Source organism: Misgurnus anguillicaudatus, chromosome 19 (genome assembly GCF_027580225.2).
Source record: "Misgurnus anguillicaudatus chromosome 19, ASM2758022v2, whole genome shotgun sequence".
NCBI classification, from domain to species: domain Eukaryota; kingdom Metazoa; phylum Chordata; class Actinopteri; order Cypriniformes; family Cobitidae; genus Misgurnus; species Misgurnus anguillicaudatus.
The window spans coordinates 7541094-7557115 of NC_073355.2; the positions used below are offsets into that span (position 1 = coordinate 7541094).

A 16022-nucleotide genomic window follows, 5' to 3' on the forward strand; every position below is an offset into this window, starting at 1 on the left:
TATTCTTGACGGTCTGCGCAGTGTAGCATCGAGTCGAACGCACCGATTGGCAAACATTATCCTAATTACCTACCTCAGATGTAATTTCATTAAATTGATTTAACGAATCCTTCAGCACTGATAATAAAACTGTATTATTTTTTAAAAGTAGTAGCTCGCTAGACGAAAAAACGTGTTTTAGGGCAGGTTCAGTTAGTAATCTGGAGTGCGGCTGGCAAATTCAAAAAGCTGCTGCTGTGGATTTCCCACAGGATCATGTTGAGGTGAGTGAAACAGGAGGTTTCTGATAGGAGATAAGTAAAATTGGGAATGAGGTGTAATGTCGGTCAGACATATACAAGGGAGCTGTCTCATACTGCTTGTGTGTACAGTACACAAAGAACTGGAATATTATACGTGACCTATTCTTTGACTCATGCAACTTGCAAGATGATTTTTCCTTTCAGATAATACATTTACCATGCACATGTGTTCTGTATGACTGTAATGTCATGTTTATTTCAGTGTTTGTGCACATTTGTAAAGTGAAATTAAGTGCATTATTAATGCACTTTCTTGGTTAACATCTTCAAGATTTGAATACAGCCAGACTAATTATAATGTTAAAGACAAACAGGTAAACACTTTATTGGGTCCTTAAACAATTGTTAACATTTAGATACTGATGCCTCATCGTAATGCTGAGTAAATGCACACTTGCAGTAAAAAATACTTTCTTACTTAGTATTTTTGGTTTGTTTTAAGTACAAATATCAAAAAATTCTTAATTCAAGATGCATTTTCTTAATGAGTAAAAAAAGTCTAGTTTTAAGACAAAATATCAAATGTAAATAAGTTTGTGCATAAAACAAGAAATAAGTTTTCTTTCTTGAATTTTTTTGCTTGTTTTAGGCACAAATACAACTCGATGAGTTTTTTACAAAATCAGTGCGTTTCAGGGAGACAGTATATCTGGAGCTACAAAAATGTACGGTATGTGGAAAATAATGTGTTTTTTGAACCATAAACCACGCAAACACATTGTATTATACCAAAATAACGTTGTTTTTAGCAATTAAAAAGGTGAAGAGTTTGGATCCAAAATGCAATAAATCTATTTTGACTAATTTCAGTAAAAACGTTTGGTATAAACAAGCGGCTGTCGTGGTCCGCACGTAACTTCCAGTAAACTCCGCTAAGAATAAATAACAACAAAGCTCTTTAAACGTAGTTTATTTATACAACAAGCAAAAAAACACACAGATTACCTAGGAAACCAAAACATTTGTTATTTTCGACGAGGCATTTGTTCAAGAGATTGATTTAGCAACTAGTCAGACAATTAAAAAAACGAAACCGGAAGTAAAGTTCGGATCCAGACGTGTATCACGTCAGCACACGTGCGTCCAATGAAACCGTCTAAAGTGATGAAAGATGAAAACCACTATTTTCTGTTACAAACTTTCACATAGCATCTTTAGGTAATAATAACATTAAAAATTCAAATCAATAATTTGATTTTCAAAGATTTATTATAAAAACAAATAATTTTTTCCACAAAATGCAATAAATCCATGAAGTTTTTTTTTTCAAAATGCTATAAGTCTATCAAATCAATATATAGATGAGCATTCATCTTTACCATGTTATATTCATTTAGTTGACTAGTGGTATATGCTGATTAAACATTAATCAAAACACTTACTTTGTCATATTAAGAACACTGTCATTGGTGTGGTTATAGGACGTCGCTTAACATTTTTCACAGCGATCAGTTGTAAAATGTTTTGGTCCTACTCGATTTTCGTTGGCTTAGCGTAAAATAATGGAAAGTTTTTCCTAAGATCCCCTGGGGTCAATGTGTTAGCATGAGAGAAGCTTAATGTTTCCGGGAGAACAAGCAACCGGCATTTTCCGTCTCCCGAGTGCTTCTCGTATAAATTATTAGATGTTGATGGCTTACGTTTCTTCCCCGCCAAAGAAAACCACCACAGGTTTAGCAATGCCATCAAAGTATTATTTTGTTTTTGTTTGTTTGTTGATCACAAAGTACAAGATGAGGAAAACTAGGATTTTGTGTATTCAACGCAGCGCCATCATTGTTTACAATGCGTGGAATGAAGCATTGTGATTTGTTGAGGGGATTTATTGCATTCTGCAGAAAAGGAGCAGTGGCGTTTATTGCGTTTTGGGAAAATTACAGAATGACACAGCGGATATTGTATTTTGCGTAAAGTTAAGAATTTACTTTTAAATACTGACCTGATACAATACTGATTTTGGCAGTAACTCTCTTTTTTAAATAGCGTTTATCGTGTTTTGGAACCAATCTCTTCAAGTGCACTTTAAATATATTGGCAACATTGATTATGTCTTTAGATTCACAAATGCATTAATTACATTTTGCCATTTAAACTCATGCAGAATTTTGCATAGTGACCCAAAAAGTCAGCACAGAAAATATAAAAAAATCTCTGTCTGGTTCATCTGTCTTATGTGTTGGTCTGTTATGCATAACTTTAAACTGTGTCTGTGGTCTATTTATCTGTTTGGTTAATCACAGCTAAGAATGCAAATGAATATTCATAAAGAGTACAAGTCAGGAACAGCTGGTGTCAGAAATAGAAACCAATTTCAAGTGTCAAGCTGTCTGTATTAAAAAGATGTTGTGAGGCAGAACTGCAACTCAACTGTCCATAATTTCTTGTTCTGTATAAACACAGATTTTTTCATCAGAGAAATGACTACAGTTCATGAACTTTACTTTAAACTTCTGATCAGCCACATTTTAAAACTGTAAAATACATTAACTGATACTGACTAGTGTTCCTGTAGCTCACCTGGAGGAGCATTGTGTTAGCAGTGCAAAGGTCATGGGTTTGATCCACAGAACACCTTGAATGATTTGGATTAAAGTGTTTGTGAAATGCATTAATGTAAATTGAAATATATTACATTTATATGTACAGCAATTGAATTCTATATAAGTCCATAACTGTTATAATTTTTAATGCTTACGTTTATATCAAGGCATTTAGCAGACACCTTTACCAAGGAAGAAAACAATAAAGCGAGTTAGTTTGAGGAAGCAGTAATATGAGAAGTGCTTTACAAAAAATTATAGAGAAAGAGGAAGTGAGAAAGGAGAAGAGTGAGCTTTTAAGAAAGGTAAATAAACTAGAGAGTGATTTTGTGCTCTTCCTGAGTGTGCCACAAGGCTCCGTACATTTGCTGACTGCAGGGTTCTTACGGGTTGTAAGTATAAGAGAGGGTGAAGGTAGGCTGGTGCAGTGACTGGTACCCAATAGAGAGATAAAGAAAGATGACTTCCTGAAAGTCCAGTCGAGCTGCTGAATCTTGAATAATTTGTAGTGTAATATGATCTGTAAAGGTCAGGTGATCATCAAAAAATACACCAGGGTTTCTGGTTCTGGTTGGTGTTTTGGTTTCTGAGCCTGAGCATAGTTGAATGGTGAAGTTGGGTAGCACTGGGTAACACAATAAATGAAAATTGTGAGATAAATGTAATTGTTACAATTAGGATCCAGAAGCACCCCCAACCCAATGGCTATGGTGTACTGAGGGTGAGCTGAGGGATCTCCTGGTGACAACAGACCCAGGGCTGATGCTGTGGCTAGCATAGACAGAGAAGAAGGAGGGAGAGGTAGGTTGGGTGCGACCAGCGGAGATGAGGGTGAGCTGGATGAGGTCCGGAGGCTCCGGGGCGATGTTGGGGTCAGTGCAACAGGGTCATGGTTGGGGTCTGGGTCAGGAGTAGTGCTGGTGATGTTGAGGATTGGAGCCCAGAAACAGCGGATGGTCGACAACTGACCAAGGTGGAGAGGTTTGGTGGAGCTGCTCTTGGGTGGCGGTGTTGAGGCCAGCACGTAGGAAGGTGCAGAGGCAGTAGTTCGGGAAGTGGGTGAGATGAGATTGACTTTTTGGGACTACTGTTTGATGTGATCCTTGAGGGATGGATCCCCCTGCTCACGGCAGAGGAGTTGTACAGCATGGAGGTCCATATAGAGACAGAGCGCACAGCGTCATAACTTGAAAACCACGCCCACTGGGGGAAAACAATCCATCCGTCTCCGTTGGCTTTGTGTTGCGAGAGGCTGCTGTCGACCCCAAAAAACGAGCATTTAAAGACACAAAAGTGGAAACAGGCAACTTTTCATTGTACTACTATTAGTAGAACTGTGCCCACTAGAGGGAAACGTAGTCGGCGATCCACTTTTTTCTCCTTACAGGCTGAGTTTTACGGCTGGACAGCTTATGAAAATTTATTTCAGTTTTTTTTGGCTTGTTATCTTGTCACACAGCAGCTTTTAGGCATTATTATGTTTTTGTTATAAGCCAGAAATGACAAGGAGGCGGCCTCTCGCAATACAAAGTCAATGGAGACATTTTATGATGTCCTACGTTGTCATCGTATTTACAGGATGCCACCACGGTGTTGTAATTTTCTTATACCTGTAAGGTACTGTAGGGCAGTGGTTTTCAAACTGAGGGCTGGGGCCCCCAGGGGGGCCGCGAGATGGTGCCAGGGGGGCCCCAGTTTTACGACATTTTATGAAATACATTAATTTATCATAAATTCTGTGTAATTAAACCTAAAAAAATAAGGCTACTAACCAAAAGCACTACTTTTTGGTATAATTTGATGTGGGTTTTTGAGTTTTAGAACAGTTTTTGTCACAAATTTTCTTTTGGGGGGCCGCGAAGGAATGCACCATGCACAAGGGGGGCCGCACGCTGAAAAAGTTTGGGAACCACTGCTGTAGGGGATTGTTAAATAAAATGGTAGACAGTACATATCCTATTTATCCATTACCTGATATATACAACATGTTTTCTAATATATTATCTCTGTGACAGACTGAAACATAAATGTCAGTTGTGATTCTTTGTTTAGTCAATCAGCACTTTATAACACTTTAACAATACTTGCCTATAAATCCGTTTTATGTTTATAAATCTGTTGTGGTGTTTGCAAATAGTCACATTTCATTGTTTGTTCTGAATTTACCACACCGGCACAAAAATGGTTCCACTTCTGGTTTATGTCAGACAGTCGATGTAATGTCTTGATGACAAGAGACTGCATGTAGTTACACTGAACTGGTTGTTTACTTGCGTCTAGTTCTCTGATTTGAGAACTAGAATGATGTGCTTACTTGTCATATCCTTTAACTGTGAATTCAGGGTACTTGGAAAAGTAGTCAACACCGAGGAAGTGGAAAGAAATCCATTCTGACCTTTGACCATGCTACTTCTGGGACAGGATGTGACACAAGCGGTTCTCTGGAATTGTTGTTTCTGTGCTTATTGCAAATATCACATTCACTTACAACATCTTCAATTTGCGTTGCCATCCCTGGCCAGAACAAGACGTTTCTGGCTCTTTCTTTACACGTAATGATATTTCGCAAGCAAAAACCAAGACGGTGAAAAGACGGCTTAGACCTAATATAGTCTGGCTATGAGTATCCCACTTCTATCCTTAATAACTATGAATTTGTTTAGATGCCATTTTTGCATAAATAACTTATGTACAATATCCCATCATGTAAGCAAAGTCAACTGGTGTTCAAGGTGCTTGCTTTCATTTCTTTTACATGTTCTAACCATATACTGCATAATCTATTTTTGGGATATGGTTAGACGGCTATTAGACTTTCACTGACAGCCCAAATTTTGCCTTATTTTAGCCAAAATTGCTTGCTGAGTACTCATGTGTGCTTTATGAATTCTTTCAAGCATTTTATTTCATATTTTGTTTGGTAGGCTACTACTAGTTTTCCGTTTTTGAACAGACCATCTGTGTAACCCAGTTCCTCTCTAAACGTCCAGTACTGCTGTATGGGTTTGTGTACTCTTTCATACGTTTCAGTTCTCTTTCAATGTCAGGGAGCTACACTGCGACCAAAATGGTCGCATATGCGACCTTTTGAACTGCCGTTGCGACCCTAATTTTTAATGGGTCGCAAATGTGCTACCTAATGTTTTAGACAATATGCTATGATTTACTATGAGCATTTATTAAAACAGAAATGTGGATTTTAAGAATACGTTTTATAACGTGCTCTAAGCCATCAACACGTTGGCTTCATTTTGCGTGAAAGCACGTCGTGTCTCTCCCTATCAGTGTGCGTTTGCGTGCTCAGCTGTTTCTCAATGAATTAGGTCCGACGCGACGCAAGCGCAGTGTCTTCCATGTTTCTGAACTTGAGCAGAGGTCTTTCTTCACTGAGGACGCGGGACCCGTATTCCGGGTTTATATTTTAAATGGTCTGTCGGGTCCGGTTAGGTCCTAGTTTAATTACTTTGGGTCCCAAGTCTGATTAATGTTGTGTTTATAACCCGAGTCGATCGGAAAACGGCCATGAGCGCTACCGCGCTAAAGCTCGAGTGCAGTTTTAGCGTGCCTTCGGTTTCTATGGCGATGGTTCTTGTTACGACCATGCGCTGCATTTGCTTTCTCACATTTTTTTAATGATCTTATTATTAATAAACCATATCTTTTCTAAAACCATATCCATATTAAGTTTGGACAGAGATTGTAGCAAAAAGCAGTGCTAATGTCAAGCCAATTGCACTGAACGAGCAAAGCAATGTAAAGTCTGTCACCGGGACAGCAAGTAGACTTTTAAATCTGAAATAATGAGGGGATTAAGCTTTTTAAATCGGCAAGAGAGAAATAGAAAGATAGGCACTTTTACTGCTTCTGCTCTATCTAATAGAAATTATTACCATTATAACATCAGTCATAACATCAGTCACATTTATAATCTATAGACCTGCACTGTCTATTAATATACTATACATAGTATTGTATTATATTGAGTTTGATAAAAGGGGTCTAATTGCTTCATATATCAGTGCAAAAACAGTAAGTGTTTTCGTGGTGCTTTGACAAACCGTGTCAGCTTTGTTAATGGCAAAGAAAGTTTGGGGTGGTTAGATTAATGAAATATAATGTGAAATTAATATCAATTTTCAATGAATCAAAGTATTGTGTTGTGTCACACATTATTAGTTCTACGTCACATGTATAGTAGACCATTATTTGTCAGTGGGTAATAATTGCCCTTTTCACCGGCTACCACCACCAAGTAAATTTCAGATCTGTGGGAAACACTGCAACATTTAAGAAAACAAGGCGGCATGTGGTTTAAAAGATGGCAAGTAAAATAAAAAGCATATCTGTATGCAATACAGTTTCATTATTGTTCATTATTATCCAGAGCGCCTTAATATAACTTGAAAAAAATATGTGCGACCAAATCATATTTTGCGCCAGTAACTGAAAAAGTTGGTAGCGCAAGTGCCACCAGTGGAAAAGGTTAGTGTAGTTCCCTGAATGTCTTTTTTTAAAGCCACTAAAACTTTCCTGGAAGCATGAATAACTGGCATGACCTCAGGCTTTGTCTAAATGTGGTTGACTCCCAGAACACAACGCAGTCCTGTAAACAAATCTTTAGATTCACTCATAATATCTTTCGGGGTGTGTCCTTTAATTTCATATATCCTTTTTATTACTCCTTATGTGTTACAGGATTCTCTTCCCAGAATTGCACAGGCATTTTATTCTGTGACCTGAACAGTGTTGCCAGATAAGAGTTGATGGTTTCCAACCAAAAAACTGTCCAAAACCCGCCCAAACACACAAAAAACACCCAAAATAATTAAATCAACATTTTGATTCTATTTGATTAGCATTTAGTTATTTTAACTGCCACAGTTAATGCACCATACTATAGAACATCTGAACTTTTCAGAACGATGTACAGTCTGGCTGAAGTTCATGGTGCCAGAATTGACTTAATGACAGCCGAACATTTGGTTCTGTGCACCTGAGTGCTCCGATAATTCATCCACGACATTAATTGATGTGCGGCAAGCTATCCGGAGTCCGTGTTACAGAATTTGCAGTGCTATTTTCCAAATTAAGATTGCATTATTCATTACTTTAGGGGTCCCACTCCTTTCTGTAACTTTTTATATATTTTCTAACTTCGACATCTTGATTCCCCGATGAGAATGAGAGCTGGCTGCCTTCTATCGCTTGTGATTGGCTAAATGCGGGCTCATCATTGGCGTGGCGTCAACACAAACACATGCAGTGGGTGTTAAGTAACATCACGATGGACTATACACACTTGGGATTTTTTTAGCCTATAAAATGCATGTTTTAAACCCGCCCAACTGATACCAAACCCTCCCAATCTGGCAACACTGGACCTGAAATTGAAGACTACAGCTAATGTTTGTACTGGCATTCGATGCATTGCTGACCCAAGGGCGACATCTTGTGGCCTTAATATGTCACTAGTTTACATCATGATTTTCTTATGTCATTTCTGTCAATTTTTAATACATCCAGTTCTTGCACTGATATTACATTACAGTCTGCACTTGTCTCTAACTTTACAATCAGCTTCTGGTTGTTGATCTTAAGGGTTTCAGTCCACTGTTTCAGTTTGCTTTTCTTTTGTTTTCACATCACCATTCTCATTGATTTGGGACAGTTCAGTCTACTTCAATTCAAGGGTTCCAAGGAACATGTAATTATCTTGATCGATTCCATGAAATCTTCATTTTTTCTCTGTTTGTGTGCAACACATGCACTTCTTTGAATAATGATTATTTTTGTGACAGTCTTTGCATATCTGTCCGTATGCAGGGCATTACTTCGTGTTTGTATCCACATTGTGTGCATTCTGCTAGTGATTTCTTTGGCTGAACATATATTCTTATCCCTTTTCACATTCTCTTGATTGTTAATTTTGTGCACAGGAATATCTTTTTCTTTCGCTGTTATTTTAACTGGTTTTGACTCACTTCAATGGCAGGGCAAATATTCACTGCCCATCGTAGGGTGCAGGCCCCCTTAACAACCTGCCTCTGTTCTGGTCATTAAAAGTGGCACACTTATTTTTTCAGACTTTAGGTGTATTTACAATCACGTTAATTATGTTAAATGTTAATTTAACATTTGACATCGATTACGATGAATAAACAATTTTTTTTGCTTCATAGTTCACTGGCAAGGTTTGTACTGTATGAAAATATGCTCGGATATTAAAGGTGGTATATATATATTTTTCTATTGAAAGGGCATTTGTTGTTATCTTTGTGGTTTTAAAAGAATTGAGCCAAGTATTAGTTGTTAAGGTTATTTATTGAACATTTTGATTTAAACTGAAATCAAAGCACACATTGAGCTTGTTTACATGCACAACAATAATGCGATTATTTCCAATAATCAGAGTAAGGACTTAATCGCAGTAAGATATTTAACATGACTGGAGCTAATCTCCTCATTCCGGTTTACATGCAGTTTTGATTTTCGGATTATTCACACATAGCCCAATGCAGAGCACAAATTATGAACTCACATATATGGTCCACTGTTTTAATTTACTTACGTTAAACGACAAACACGTTGTTATGGATGTATTTCATTATCCGGTGCCGTGATGAAGACAGAAATATTATGACAGACAGTGCCTGTAAAGGGCGTTCACATTAAAACAATAACTATAAAAATCTAGTTTAAAAAATCTTTTTATATTAAAGATACCGATAGCGATTTTGGCACATGATGAACGATAAACCATTGACAGCCAATCAAATCTATTTGAACTTGAAGTGCACGTGCACTTAAAATGCAGTAGAAAAGCTCATTCATTGCTGAGGTCTATAACATAAAATTACCTCAGGTATACAGTGCTGATGCAGTTGCTGTGAAATTCACTACTTAAAGGAACACGCCCACATTTTGGGAATTTAGCTTATTCACCGTATCCCCCAGAGTTAGATAAGTCCATACATACCTCTCTCATCTCCGTGCGTGCTGTAACTCTGTCTGACGCAGCCCCCGCTAGCTTAGCTTAGCACAAAGACTGGAAATGCATGGCTCCAGCTAGTATACTGCTCCCAATAAGTGACAAAATAACGCGATCATTTTCCTATTTATGTGTTGTGATTTGTATAGTCAAACCGTGTACAAATAACAAGGTGATATGAGACACAGCGATCTTTTAACAGTATACATACTGAGAACTATATTCTCTGAAGACGAAGCACTGCCGCATGGGCGGAGTGATCTGCTCGCAGCACACGAGAAGCCCCTGGTGAGGAGCAGAGAGTTCGGTCAGAGTTGTGCAAATCACTCCGCCCATGCGGCAGTGCTTCGTCTTCAGAGAATATAGTTCTCAGTATGTATACTGTTAAAAGATCGCTGTGTCTCATATCACCTTGTTATTTGTACACGGTTTGACTATACAAATCACAACACATAAATAGGAAAATGATCGCGTTATTTTGTCACTTATTGGGAGCAGTATACTAGCTGGAGCCATGCATTTCCAGTCTTTGTGCTAAGCTAAGCTAGCGGGGGCTGCGTCAGACAGAGTTACAGCACGCACGGAGATGAGAGAGGTATGTATGGACTTATCTAACTCTGGGGGATACGGTGAATAAGCTAAATTCCCAAAATGTGGGCGTGTTCCTTTAATGCTTTTTCTACCACACTGACTACGCCAAAAGGTAAAATATTATTACACAAACTACATTCATTGTTTAGATACGCGAAACGCAGCGAGTTGAGGACATCTGCTGGTTTCCCGCTGTGTAAATGCAACAAGAAAAGCATATTTACATATTCAGTGACATGTAAAGAATTGCAAAAAAGTTTTTATTACAAGAAATATCCAATATTCGTTAATGCCGCGCTCGTTGAGCGAATTAGCATGAAGTTATCATTATGATGTTGTCACTTATATCGTTATAATTATCGTTATAATGTTCCTTAAGGGTTTTATATACTGCAGTCGTGAGCTGTTTCTGGATGAAGGCAGATTGCTGACAGCGAGTCGTCTTGGCAGAGTTCAGGTAAAACTTCCTAATGTAAAGTTTAAAACGAATTTGTGCTTAAGGTGCGTGACTAAAACACACGCGCACTTCAGTTAGGACAGTATAAATGGGATTAAAGCGTTTACAAGGAGGCATACTGCGATTAAAAACGCTGTACGCCACCTCTTTTAATGCGATTATACTTACTGCGATTATGAGCTTAAAGTGTGTGTTGCAGGTTAACCACCACTGTCGATTAATGGGTACATAAATCACTCAAGATATGTGTATAATTTTTAAAATGTCTCAAAAATGGGCTTAAAGACCACTTTTTTTTACGTTTTTGGTATTAATGGTTTTTTTAACGCAATTCTGCGATGACGTCACGTTGGGGAGAAGTGGAGAAAGACTCAGCCAGAGCCATAGAGATAGATGAGACATTTATTGCTGTTTAATACTTACGTATATAATTTGGAAATCATATATACATCGTAGGAAATATATAATGTGTTATACTGCAAAGTTACCTTGCTAATTATTATTTATGATATATGTGGAGATAAATAAAACTTCGCAAATCTGCTGATTTGATCCATTCATGTCCTGACCACCAGGCTAGAGATTTTTAAACATCCTTAATCCACACTTACTAGTCTATCAAATAATATCTCAAATATATTGTTTTGTGAAATAAAAGGATGCTTTGTTATATTGTTTATGCGATTAGAACGAATCACACGATCATTTTATACGCAGCAGCAGTCAGCAGCTGCAGCACACTCGGATCCGACCGCATACATACTGTAATAAACAGGCGTTCGGCGGCTTTTTACATCACGACAGACTATGCCATTTGAGGAGGACCCGCTCATTGATCACCGTATATTTATAAATCCTGTACATGTTTGGACCTGCCGAACAGGTTAAGCACTTTTATATACTTTGTTGAGCAGAAAGGCTGCACAGTTTGACCAGCGGGCTGCGGGAACCGGCGCACATCACGCCGCCAGACGGTGTTGCTAATATAACTCGAAATGTATAACTATTATCAGGTCGGGCCACCGGGAAAGTCCCGACTCTCTCGATTGCCATTCCGCTACTGGCTGTAAGAAAGTGAGTGCGTTTGGGTCGCTGGTCCCCGCGAACAGACGTGACGTGCTTCACTCACCTTCAAGGATTAGAGACATGCTGCCAAAACCGTTTGTGCTGAAGATCGCATAAAGTTACACCCATTTCAGGCAGGATCATGGACCCCCTCAAGCCAGCATGCACGAGTATGTTAATTGTTTGTTTACTTTCTACACGAAGATATGCTAACGTTATGCTATCTGGCTGTCTGCCTATCTCTCTATACTAGCCTATCCATCTGTCTGTCTATCTGTCTGTCTATCTGTCTGTCTATCTGTCTATCTATCTATCTATCTATCTATCTATAATCTGCGCTATCAGAACTCTACTTTACTCGTCTTTCTATAGTCATTCTCAATGCTCTCAAGGCGGCTTTGGTCAATTCTCTCCCCAGCGAGACGTCATACAGTGCGTTGTGAGGGAAAGGAGAACCATTGCAAATTGCTGTACTTTTTCATACTTTTTCGGGTTTTGTGATACCCAACAACATAAAATACAATGGATAACAGTTTAAATGTTTATTATCAACAAGCAAATTCCACAAATTCGTTGAAAAATTTTACCTGCAAAACGCCCTTTAATCGCATTATTTTTATCGAAGTATTGCGTTTACATGAGGTAAAGTATAATCGCAGTATTGCCAAAATCCCATTATAATCGCATTATTAGGGCGCATGTAAACGTGGTCATTGCTTGAAATGAAGTCACATCTTAGTTTACTGTAAACTGTAAAAAGTTTCCTTAGAAATGGGAGAAAATAAATAACTTAATAAAAAAATTTACATTTACATTTTTATTTTTCTAGTCATTGGGCTCCAGACTAACTTTTTTTGTTATTAGGAGCACTGTAGCACCTGACTGAAAATATTAGGAGCACAAGCAGAAAATGTAGGGCACACCTTAAAAAGGCAGACACTGCAATTATTCACATTTCCTTCCAAAATAATTGCATTACTGAAAAATACTAAATAGACTTAACTCTATGCAGTTGCTGCACATGTCATTATGCAAAAAACTTTCAGAATAGAAAGTTATGAACCAAATAATCATACAACCCCCATGACTAATTCTAGCCATAAGATACATACATATACAATAAGTTATATCCAGATAATGAGATGAATGGCATGATATACACATAATTGTATCCTTTACACATTTCTTCTATCCAAAGCAGGAAGTAGACATGCGCTGGAACAGCACATTCGACATGCTCTCCAGACTTTATGAACAATGTGAACCAGTTGGTGCTGCACTGGTGTCCCTGAGGACAGATTTGTGAGTACCACACAATGTGGGAGTGCCTTGGTGTACTAGACAGTCCACTAAAGGATGCAACTGCTGAACTTTCTGCTGTGTCTGAGAGGTAGGCTCATAATGAAACTGCAAACCAAATGACCCATTCCACTCCCCTGGATCAACGTTTTAAAACCATTGGGTTTTGTAATCCATCCACTGCCCAGAATGCCATTAAAAGGCTCACAGCCGAGTGTTCAACAAAGGTTAGGGAAACAGCATCTGACCCCATACCAGAGCATGGGAACCCTCTACAGCAGCTGCAGACACATCAGGTAGGACACAAAGTCTATAATGGGCCCAATTGTATTTTACTGCACATATAAAATCTTGTGAATTTTTCCACTTTTCAGGGACAGGACTGTGGGGCCTTCTTGATCAACTGCCATTGCCACCATTGAGGTTCAGCGCTACCTGAGTGAACCCAACATTACCCGCTCTGAAAATCCACTTCAGTTTTGGCACAAGCACATTTACCCCCATTTATACATGCTGGCCTTTAGCTTTTTGTGTTCTCCTGCCTCTTCTGTGCCCTGTGAATGAGTTTTTTTTAAGGCTGGCGAAGTTGTCAGCAAAAAGAGAAATAGGCTCAGCCCCAGCACTGTGGAGAAAATCCTGTAAAATCAAACCACATAAGTTACGCATTTAAATCACTACAATTAATTCCCCCAAGCCTATAGCAACATTCATTTCCATCCCACTATGTATGCATTTCTTTAAGCAATATCACTCTCATTTTCATCTGTAATTTACATTTTAAGCATCACTCATTAAGGAACACTTACAATGTCCATTTCACATGTTCACACTTACAAATAAGAAGGTGTGATTATAGTCATGCTAAACAGGTGGACACCTGATTGCTGACTGCTGTTAAAGGGACACCAGGCAAGCCTGAGTGTTTTTTCTCTATGAAGCTTCCTCTAGTGTCTGGTAGTAAATGCTTTCAAACACACTGTCGTAAAAACGAACTGTTGTCCCTCGCCACTGGCAACCCAGCTGATCAGCTGATGAGACATTTACAGATAATAACGAACGCAATGAAAGTACAACAATGCACAAAATTAAATATCAAAGTGTTACTTACAAGCGCAAAAGCAAGAATGCAAGGTCTGCATCTGACTTGGAGCATTCTCTGTCTTTCAGCTTTCACCAAAAATTCATTTGAAAGGGTATCAAGAGAGTTTGCAAACATTTCAAGTTCTCTGATAAAGTGAGGAATGGAGGGAGGGGTTTTAAAAAATCAAAGAGGTTATTAATTGGGTAGTGTTGTGGATAATTTTTTAGTACACCAAACTTAATTTGTTTGCATTCGAGGGGATTCATACATGTAATAATACTTGACATTTTACTATAATTTTGTCCCATCTCTGAAGTTCAGTCAGAGTGACCATTGGGTTTTTGGTCACATCTTTTACTACGACCATTCTCCCACAATTGTGTAATACTTCTTCTAGTTGAGAATAATGGAGGCCACTGTGCTCTTGTGAACCTTCAGTGTAGCAGAACATTTTTGTAACCTTCCCTGGATATGTGTTGCGCAACAATCCTGTCTTTGAAATCTGCATGCAGTAGGGGTGCGCGGGGAAAAAAGTAACGCAGAGTAAGTTGTACTGTAACATGGACTGTTTACATTGTTGCACAAGGTTGAGAGTTTTGTTTTTCCGGTATTGTTTTCGTGCTGCCAAAAGATGATCTCCCGCAAATTATTGAAAATGTATAATAATGAACGAGTGTTTTGATGGCATGTGTTTTTTTTTCGGTTGCTAAGTTGGGTGTGTAAGATACCAAATCCAATGCTATGTCATATTAAACAGTGACTTGTTGACTAAAGCATAGCATCATTTTGAAGTATGTCTGCAGCTCAGCAACTTTTTGGTTGAAAATATTTTGACCCAGCGGGGTTACTTGTAATGCTGTGTTACATTTTACTATAATTGTAACGGTTAATTGTAACTCTGTGTTACTTACGGAAATGCTGACATCACGGGCCTGCGCGTTGGATTTCTGGGTTTTCAGCCTGCGCGGTACTTTAAATGTGTGTCATGCAATATCCACTTCTTACCGCAAGATTGTAGTATGTTTTTACTAAATACGACAATAAATAGCTCAAGTCCGACCACCGGCAGCGCTTGATATTTTGAGCTTTCAACCCGGAGGTGTTTTTAGTTCACAGCAAAAAAATTTTTTATCACTGTGTCACTTTCAACCGGTCAGTGTGCTTCCACTAAACTTTGGACACTAATGAAAGGTAGGTGGACCGAAATATATATCTTTTATCTTGGTACTGAAACATTGTACTCTAATAAACTGCAAAAAATTTGGTAGTCACATTTTTGATAATAGACTATAACAAACGTCCTGTCAGAACATCAGAACTGCAGGCATCATTCTAAAAACCATGGTTACCATGGGTCCGATGCTTATTCCAACTAAAACAGTAAATGGATAATTTTTATTTGAAAGAACTAACAAAATTCTACCTTCAGTTAAAATTTCGTGCAAATATCTGATGAAATGAGAAAGTAACAAGCAAAAACATGCGAATAAGCAGCATTTTCGGTCACACAACTTCCACAGACATCCATATATAACTTGTATAGATTATAAGTGTAGATTATTGAGAAACAAAATGAATTAAATCTATTGTAGTGTCAGACTGCTACATAACAAAATTGGAAAAGTCCCCAATGAGGGGAAGAAGTTTCTTATGGTGCTTTTCCATTGCATAGTACCCCACAGTCTGGTTTAGTTTGGGT

The 16022-nt window shown here is 38.3% G+C and overlaps 1 long non-coding RNA gene across 1 annotated transcript; it reads left to right on the forward strand.

Moving 5' to 3' along the window:
* Positions 1-47: 47 nt before the first annotated feature.
* On the forward strand, positions 48-14412 carry LOC129428905 (uncharacterized). Its single transcript, XR_008639035.2, has 4 exons — positions 48-263; positions 13145-13245; positions 13334-13538; positions 13617-14412. It is a non-coding gene; the product is annotated as an uncharacterized lncRNA (long non-coding RNA).
* Positions 14413-16022: the final 1610 nt, after the last annotated feature.